We start from the raw sequence: 10,838 nt of genomic DNA, 5'->3' as shown, positions 1-10,838 counted from the left end.
AATTGACAGATATAAAAGATGTTATAATAAAATAGAACACGAACTCACAATAAATTAGAGTTCATGCATACATTTAAATTAAATAAATAACAAAGATATATGCATGCAAGTGGTGGGACAATAAAAAAAGTACCTATCACAATATTGATATTTAGTATTTGAATAAAAATAACAATTTGTAAGTGGTACACTCAGATATCATGGTTATTAAATATTGATAATAAATTCGACAAAAAATATGCCTTTTTTTGGACCGACAAGCGCATGCATGGATAAATCCAAAAATTATCACATATTTAGTACCACATATTGTGCTAAAATTTGGCCAGAAAATGATCTTCCTTTGGGCCGATCATTTTTTGCATAAATTTAACATGATTTAATATCGTATTATGTGTCTACAATCAGGCAAGAAAATAATCTTCTTTTGGGCGGATTAATTTCTACATTTTTTTCGACACGCTTTAATATCATATAATTATGTGCTTAAAATCTGGCCAAAATATAACATTTATTTTGGCCGATTATTTTCTGCAGAGATATAAACATATTTTTTATTAAGTCTGCAATCTTGCAAAAAATATCCTTCCTTTGAGCCGACTATTTTTCGCATAGATATAAATGCACTGAAGTAAGATATATTGTACACAAAATCTGGCAAGAAAATAATCTTTCTTGGGGCTGATTATTTTCTGAATAGATCTAGATGTACTTTAAAATAATCTATTTGGTATGCAATATGGCCAAAAAAAATAGTTTTTCTTTGGGCCGGCTATTCTTTCACATAAATTGAAACACAATTTATTTCGAACTTTAACAATATTTACATATATCAAAAATCCTTTTATTAACATGTAATTTAAATTTAACCAAATTTGAGATACAATATATTAATTTAACTTAAAATTTTCACAAGAAAATTTAATTTATTTTAATTGGGCCAAATAAAGCACATAGACCAAATATGCAAGAAATAAAATATTTGTATATTATAATTATTCATCCACAAATATTTTATCGAAATAAACAAAGACGATAAAATAATGTATAATTCCATATTAATTTTATTTCATGCAATTAAATCATGAAATGATCGAATTTAATTTCACAAATTGAATTACGGAGGTCAAAATTTAATAAATAGTAAAAGTTATGGATTTCAAAATTTGGTTCAAAATTAAATAACTAAACAAGACCTTAAATTCAACCAAAAATTCCCACCAAATTCGAAAAACCCTAAACCTTATCGCGAATCAGCCGCTAGCCGCCACCGCCGCCCCGGAACTCAGACATACCGTGGGAAAGGACAAACCCATAAGGTGGCGACCACAAGTGCACTGTCATTGGTCAGCATTAGGGCCGATATGGCCAGATTCACAGCGCGCATGTACTCGCGATTCATGAAGAAATCTCAACCAAATTCAATCAGTACATAAGCTTTTACGGGGAATTAATGGAGGGTTATGGAGCGCCTTGGTGTGGTGAATAAAACACCTAGCATTCAACACTGGAAAGTGGCCGGAGAACATCCGATTTTCCCTGAATCCGGCGGCCTATCCCCAGAATCCAAAAAAAATTGAAGTTTTGATTTTATTTTTTTCGTTAAAATTCAAAAAATAATATGAATTTTGGATGTAAAATTCGAAAATACTAGATTCAAAGAACATGAATTTATTCAGATCCAAACTCAGAATTTTTTTTTTTTAAAAAAATCAGTTTTGAATCTAAAAAATTTATATACTAGAAAATCACCTTAGCTCTGGGAATAAAACATACTTTTATGTTTCGATCCATCAATAAAAAAATTCTCATAATTCAACATGAACGTGGCTTTGATACCACTTGTTGGAGATTTAATAAAATAAATCTATAAATCATGTGATTTAAATCCATATATCACAACTGTGGGGACCCGGACGCTAATCATATTCTTAATCATCTTTGAGATTTAATTATCAATTAAGATATGCAGGGTCTAAATTTTATTTTTTGAAAATGCGGAAGGTAATAGAATCATTCTATTATACAAACCAGTATAATAATATAAATCCTGTACAACATGCATCTAGTTCAAACTAAGGTTCAACTACTACAATCAAGTAATGAAACTTATCTATATCCAAGTCCGGAATCACCACTCTAATCTCGATCTCTCATCATCTTCTTGACCCTAATCCTGTCCCACCTGTTGTCATGCACACATACAAAACAAGACAACAGCCGGATAACTCCGGTGAGAAATAAATATCCCAGTATGAACAATGTATCAATGCAATCATATAAAACATATATAAGAGCATAAACAAACATTAAAACATGTATCCAATCTGACTACATGAATCAATACCAATCTGTACTTAAATCAAGGACTCATTTCTAATCTAGGGATCCCGATCTAATTTAGACTTGGGCATGCTATATCGAATGTCTACAATAGAAGTCGATCTACATCTAAGCTCATCGACATACCACAAGTCTAGGGTCTTTGCGGTTCTGACAAAGACTTGGCGGTTCTGCCTTAGCTAGGCTGATCTGCCCTAGACTCAAACTCTGGCTCTGCTATAATTCAATATACTAAACATATCAATCTGATAATCTGCAATTATCAATGCAATAAAATAAAGTATGTGATTTTGGGAAACTCAAGTCAAACCTAACTCGAGTTGTGCAATCTCGAATCAACATTTATTTATACCTTTATCTTCTCGGTCTGACGAAGTCGAAGTCTCGAATTCAAATCTGTCCATACCCAAATCTGACAATGACAATATCAAATATACTGTATCAATGTATAATTCAATTCAAGACCTGTTCTGATCAATACTCAAATCAAAATACAATCTCAATCAATAACAAATTTGATCAAATGCCAATCTGCTGATGTTTCAACGGTATAACAATACAGTCTTGATAACCCTGTCAATCTCAACATCCCAGATATAATACCACATCTCATAATCGATATCAGTACGAATCATACTGTTACAATAACAGATCATACTGAAATCTGTGCTATCTCAATCATATCAGTTCTAAAAATCATAACAATTATATAAACAGTCTGTTCTTCGATCTGACTTCAATCATATACTGATCAGTATATCCAGAACACATAATAACAGTGAAATCTCAATTCATAATCAATAACGACACAAATCTAATATCAAATCTCAATCAATTCCTTTGGTAAATCATAACAATTTCATACTGTATCTGTTCTTTGGTCTGGCTTCGATTCTACGATGTCTAGTATATCAGGAACACTATATATGAATCATATCCAATTCTGACAGCATCATAATTTCAAATCATCACAAAACATAAGAAAACTTACGCCCAGTTGAAGCTCTCGTCGATTGGAATACGGTACCGTACTCGGATTCAAAATCAGACGGACGGATTGTTCGCAAATCGAATTCTAAATTCAAAACTTAAAACCTCCCTCGGTTGCTCCTTTTCTTTCCTCGTTGCTGTCTGAAGAAAGTTTCCAACATGCACGGTGGAGACCAAGTGGCATTTTGGCAATCTGCATGCCGCGTGTATATGCGCGCACAAAGTCGCGCATATGCGTCGGAGGTTCTGCCCGGCACGTCAGAATTTATCTTCTCGCAAATTAAACAATCGTCGAGATACTCAGCCGATCATCTCCTAGATGTTCGGTCCAACATTTTGGCGCCAGATGTTCGGTCCAACATCTTGGCTTATCCTGTAACAATGCTCTGCTTCTTTATTTGAGTTCCTATAACCTCTATTCTGTCAATTAATCAACGTCTGATTACAGTAATTAAATCTCGGGCATTACAACAAAACACAATGAATTCATATCGAATTATTAGAAAATATAAATTACAGCAAACATGAAACACCCTACTCCCATGACATTTAAATTTAAAGAAATAACATACACGGAAGCCTTTGCATTTTAAAGGGGAAACGTAACAATATAATGTTCATATTAACAAAACTTGACTAACCTTTAATTTGAAACATTAACAAATCTTTAACATAACCATTTTACATATTTAACATCAAAATATAATCCAACTTTCTCACCAAAATACACAATTCATTTGCTACAAAATACAAGATACCCATGGCTATTAAGGTTCATCACCCCAAAATAAGTTATACAAGTCAAAAGTTTTCCCCTTATCATGCTATATGACTTCTTCTACACCGAACAATCCTTCTCATTCTTTCTTGTCACCTGCATCACATGACATTAACTGGAATGAGATAAAACTCAGTAAGCAGAAAGCTGTACATAACAAATACATATACATGGCTTGGCTTGAAACATGGCTATGGCAATGGCAATGAACAACGAATCAATGACAATGAACAATGAATCAATGGCAATGAACAATGAATAATACCATCTTTAATGAACAATAGATTACAAAGCAATATAGATGGTATTTCATGACATGAATTAAAGGAAAGGAAATGATAGTCTGTGACCTGTGACCTGTGACCTGTGGATTGAAAGCGGACCGGTTACGCTGGCCGGAAACGCAACGGAAGCATAAATTTCGAAAAATAACATAGAAATTTCGGCCACCTTGGTTTTTCATGCAATATTTACAAAACAAAACAAAAACATGCATAGGATGTTTAAAAGATTTTACCTATCAACCTCTTAAGGTTGATGTAATGGCACCAACTAAAGTATAAATACTTTAGCTCTTCTTGGTTGAAAGATCTACAAGCTTCCACCTCCAATCCTCCAAGAATTAGGCCCACCACAAGCTATGTAAATCCCCTCAAGTTTTGCACTAGAAAAACTTGAGGATTTATCAAAGGAAGTGAGTATTCTCCAAGAAATGAAGAACAGAAGATGAGAGAAAAATGAGAGAAAAAATCCTCTTGTGATTTCGGCCAAGTGAGTTGTTAGTGAGAGTGGGAGACTAGCCTAGGTATTGTGAAAAGTTGTCTCTCAAAAGTTGCATGCCTTTTGAATATTTTAATAAAAAGTAATCAAGGCTCTTCACCTCCCAAGCATGCAAACCCTAGCATGTCTCACATATATTATATGATTTTTAACACATTAAAAACCATGGACTAAATTTTAATTATCTCAAACACATTTGAGATTAAATAAATACTACTTGAATTTATTCAAGTCCCACTAGTTAAATAATTATTTTAATTGAGCTCTACAAGGCTCAATATTATTTAATTAATTCAACACTTGAATTAATTTAATTATTTAGACTCTACTAGGTCCACTAGTGTTTAATTAATTCAACACTTGAATTAATTTAATTTAGTCCTCAATAATGTTTGTGAAAATCACAATTTTCAACTACATTATTTACTTGGCCAAATTTTAGTCTTAGGAACACTTCCATAAATTAAAATTTATATTTCTCTCATAGAAGTCATATTTCTATTTTTCTTTACGCTTATAAACACATTTATAAGCCGTTCAACACATTGAACTATTTTACTTCTCATCGGGATTTACAAAGCTAGTACTTGTGTGGCCTTCAATGGTTCATTGATACAACTAGCCGTGTGTTCACATCTCAATGTGATTCGGACTAAACATGTCCTTATACGAGCATACCCCAATTGCTCCATTCTTACAACCAATCACGTTAAACGCCTAGCAGCATCGCTTACTTGATTCCCTAGGTATCACATGATAGTGCCTGCAAGAACCATTCAATTATGGTTAGCGTACAGTACGGTCCCTTCAACTCATATATCCCGACCGATTCGACAGCTATTGGTTTATCGAGAGTTGTCAATGAATTGATACTATGTGTCATGTTGTGGTTGCATCGATGGTGTAATCTATGAAACCCCTTTCATAATTACCACCATACTCTGATCAGAGATTTCAACCCACACATACATGCAAAACACATAGGATATCCATACCCGTAGGTAAGCGGTGAATCCCCAGCTACAATGCATCGACTCCTATATGTTTCGCCGTAACACCCAACCTTGCCACCTGATGACCCCATAAGAGTCGGTAAACAAGTCAAAGTGAAACGCTAACATATAGAGTCTCAATGTTGTCCCGGGTCATAAGGACTAATGGTGTACAACCATAAACTAGGACTTTTCCACTCGATAAGTGAGAACCACTTGGAAAGTCCTTTATAGAGGGTTGTTCAGTGCACTCTACCAGGAGCACCTATCTGCATGCTCGGACATCACAATGTCCCCTACCAATGAAACATGGTACTCACATCGCAGATACAAGTCTCTAACTCGAGCGGCCTTTATCCTTCTTAGTGGCGGCTGAATCGACTAGGAACGGTTTAGAATATACAGTATTCCAAATATGAGTTTCATGATACTCATCATATGAGCATCTCATATTCTTTCTACTATTTGTATATTCAAGGACTTTATCTATGCAACTAGCATGGGTATAAAGATAAAGATGCGCCAAATTAATAAATTGAAATATTATTAAAATAAAGATCGTTTATACAAAGAGTTTCATTGTGAACAGTCGGCCAACACTTGGCTCGACGTGCACCTACTCTAACAATCTCCCACTTGCACTAGAGCCAACTACCTATATGCTTTAGACCCATTGACTCGCGATGCTTCTCGAACGATGGTCCTGGTAAAGGCTTAGTTAGTGGATCAGCAACATTATCTGCGGAGCCGACTTTGTCAATCACGACATCTCCTCTTTCCACGATCTCTCTGAGGATGTGGTACTTTCTCAATACATGTTTGGATTTCTGATGAGACCTTGGCTCCTTCGCCAGAGCTATGGCTCCCGTGTTGTCACACATCACCGGGATAGGAGCAACTCCATTAGGAATGACGCCCAACTCTTGGACGAAATTCCTAATCCAAACAGCCTCCTTTGCTGCACCCGATGCAGCAATGTATTCTGCCTCAGTGGTGGAATCCGCAGTACTGTCTTGCTTGGAACTCTTCCAAGAGACAGCACAACCATTGAGCATGAATATGAATCCGGAGGTTGACTTCGAGTCATCAACATCGCTTTGGAAGCTAGAGTCAGTATAGCCTTCCAATTTCAGTTCTCCACCCCCATAGACCAAAAACAACTTATTGGTCCTTCTCAAATACTTGAAGATGTCTTTCACAGCTTTCCAGTGTGGAAGACCAGGGTTGGATTGATATCTACTCACTACACTTAGTGCAAATGCCACGTCAGGACGTGTAGATATCATCCCATACATGATACTACCAATAGCCGAAGCATACGGAATTCGTGTCATCGCCGCTATCTCTGCATCAGTCTTGGGAGACATAGACTTGGATAGGGACACGCCATGACACATTGGTAGATGTCCTCTCTTGGACTCATCCATCGAGAACCGCTTCACGATGGTATCAATGTATGTGGACTGGGTGAGACCAAGCAATCTTCTTGATCTATCTCTATAGATCTGTATTCCCAATACAAAAGATGCTTCACCCAAGTCCTGCATTGAGAACTTACTTGCTAACCATATCTTTGTTGATTGCAACATTCCTACATCATTCCCAATGAGTAGAATGTCATCAACATAAAGAACAAGGAATGTCACAGCACTCCCACTGACCTTCTTATACACACAGGGTTCCTCAGGATTCTTAGTAAAACCAAACTCTTTGATTGTACTATCGAATCTGAGGTTCCAGCTCCTCGATGCCTGCTTAAGACCATAAATAGATCTTTGAAGTTTGCATACCATATGCTCACTTCCGATGGATGTAAACCCTTCAGGTTGAGACATGTAAATTTCTTCCTTAATATCCCCATTAAGGAAGGCTGTCTTTACATCCATCTGCCATATCTCATAGTCATACCATGCAGCTATGGCTAGCAATATCCTAATGGACTTGAACATCGCAACTGGAGAAAAGGTTTCCTCATAGTCAACACCTTGTCTTTGAGTATACCCTTTCGCTACCAATCGCGCTTTGAAGGTCAATACCTTCCCATCCGCCCCAAGTTTCCTCTTGTAAATCCATTTACACCCTATGGGAACAGTTCCCTCAGGTGGATCCACAAGATTCCACACTTGGTTCGAATGCATGGAATTCATCTCAGATTCCATTGCTTCAAGCCATTTGGATGAATCGGCATCCGATAACGCTTCCTTGAAGGTCCTTGGATCACATCCAAGATTAGGCTCATCATGGCCCTCTTCAAGAAGCAGACCATACCTCACAGGTGGTCTCGAGACTCTCTCGGTTCTTCTAGGAGCTTGTATCTCCTCACTTGGCTTCTCGGGTGTGGGTTCTACAACTGTGGGTGTCTCTCGAACCTCTTCGAGTTCTATCATCTCGCCTTTTCTATCCAATAGAAATTCCTTTTCCAAAAAGGTTGCGTTCCTAGAAACAAACACCTTTGTTTCTTGAGGATGATAGAAATAATATCCAATGGAATTCCTTGGATATCCCACAAAGTAGCATAAAATGGATCGACTATCCAATTTATCTCCCACTGTCTGCTTCACATAAGCAGGACACCCCCATATTCTAAGATAAGAATACTTGGGAGGCTTACCCATCCATATCTCATATGGAGTCTTGTCAACTGCCTTTTTATGGACATTGTTCAACAACAGTGCCGCTGTTTCAAGCGCATATCCCCAAAAGGATGGCGGCAACTCCGTGAACCCCATCATAGACCGAACCATGTCCATCAAAGTCCGGTTACGACGCTCCGAAACACCATTTAACTGCGGTGTAGCGGGCGGAGTCCACTGCGAGAGAATCCCATTCTCTCTAAGATATTCTTGGAACTCGGCACTCAAGTACTCACCACCTCGATCCGATCGAAGTGTCTTGATGCTTCGTCCCAATTGCTTCTCTACTTCACTTCTGAATTCTTTGAACCTTTCAAAGGCTTCAGACTTGTATTTCATCAAATACACATACCCATACCTCGAATGGTCATCGGTAAAGGTGATGAAGTAGGCATGTCCATGTTTAGTGGTGATGCTAAGCGGACCGCACACATCGGTATGGATCAAATCCTATAACCCTTTGGCTCGCTCCGCATGGCCCTTAAAGGGAATTTTGGTCATCTTTCCTTTCAGACAGGATTCACAAGTCGTGAGAGCATTAATATCGGACATATCAAACATGCCAACTCCCACTAACTTGTTCATCCTTCTTAGGGATATATGACCTAATCGAGCATGCCATAATTGTGCCGAATTAAGAGTATCTTGTTTGCGCTTATTTGTTGTTGTTATTGTTTGGACATTGTTAAGTAGAATATCTTTTAATTTTAAGGTGTAGAGATTGTTTTCAAGTTCACCGGTACCAACTAAACATTCATTCTTGTAAATATTGCAAACACCTTTGCCAAATAAACAAGAAAATCCATCGATATCAAGCATAGGAATGGAAATAATGTTTTTGATCAAGTCTGGTACAAATAAAACATCTCTTAAAACCAAATTAAAATCATTGTTCAAACATAAATAAACATCTCCCACAGCCTTGGCAGCAACCCTTGCTCCATTGCCCAACCTCAAGAAGGTCTCACCTTCCCTGAGCTTCCTACTTCTTCCCATCACCTGCAAATCATTACAGAGATGTGAGCCACAGCCGGTATCCAATACCCAAGAAGTAGAGTTAATGGAGATATTCACTTCAATGTAGAACATACCTTTGCCAGAACCCTTCTGCGCAAGATATTCCCTGCAGTTACGCCTCCAATGTCCAGGCTTCTTGCAGTGGTGACAGATGTCAACAGTCTTCTCAGCCTTGGCTGGCACGGCTGCCACTACGGGACTCGGAGTCTGCCTCTTCAAGGGCTCGCTCTTCTTGGGGCGCTGGAAAGAACGCTTCTTTCCCTTCCCATGTGGACCGGTATTCGTGCCAGATGAAGAGCCCACATAAAGAACCGACTTCTCCTTCTTGATGGTGGACTCAAAGGTTACAAGCATGTTCACCAACTCTTCAAGGCTGGGCTCGAGCTTGTTCATATTGAAGTTCACGACAAAAGGATCGAAAGAGCTAGGCAGTGACAACAGTAGCACATCCGTGGTCAACTCTGATGGCAAGATCAAATCCATGCCCACGAGCTTGTCCACGAGCCCAATCAATTTTAGGCCATGCTCATGGACCGAAGTCCCATCTCGCATGCGTAAAGTGATGAGCTCCTTTACTGTGGCATGCCTCAAAGGCCGAGTCTGCTCACCGAAGAGCTCCTTGAGGTGCAAATGAATGTCAGCAGCATTCTTTGCATCCTCGAATCGCCTTTGCAGCTCATCGTTCATCGAAGCCTGCATGTAACACTTGGCCTTCAAGTCATGGTCGCACCAATCCTTGTAGGTCTGCAGTTCCTCGGGACTGCAGTCAGTCGGAGCCTCATCAGGGGGCGACTCAGTCAGTGTGTATGCGATTCTCTCCGAGTTTAGGACGATCTTTAAATTTCTTAGCCAAGTGATATAGTTAGGTCCGGTTAGAACGTGTTTTTCGAGAATAACCGAAAACGGGTTGCGAATTGATGACATTGTCACAGATTTGTACTGAAAAGTAAAACAGATAAATGTTAATGACTATTTCAAAATATTTAATAAGATATAAAGTTTGGACTTTTACTTTATAAATAATCGCTCCCACTGTTTTGACATTTTCACTACCCTCTAGTGAAAACGGGAAACACTTTCCTCAGTAGGTACGTAAGGTCCAATTAGCGAATTGTGATCCCGAATAATATCGGCCATCACAACTCCTAAAAGGTAGTTTCCAATTGCATCGCCATGCAACCCTCTACGTATACTTTTGTCTCACGTTTGATTAGGACCCAATAATATGACGTCGTTCATCTTTACGTGTCAAGCCTAACCCATCGATATTGAACCTTAATGGACGGTCGCCATGAGTTCCCTCAA

The sequence above is a fragment of the Primulina eburnea genome, chromosome 9 (genome assembly GCF_022965805.1).
Source record: "Primulina eburnea isolate SZY01 chromosome 9, ASM2296580v1, whole genome shotgun sequence".
In the NCBI taxonomy this organism is placed as follows: Eukaryota; Viridiplantae; Streptophyta; class Magnoliopsida; order Lamiales; family Gesneriaceae; genus Primulina; species Primulina eburnea.
The sequence above is the reverse complement of the archived record's forward strand: the minus strand, read 5'-3'. Positions refer to the sequence as shown.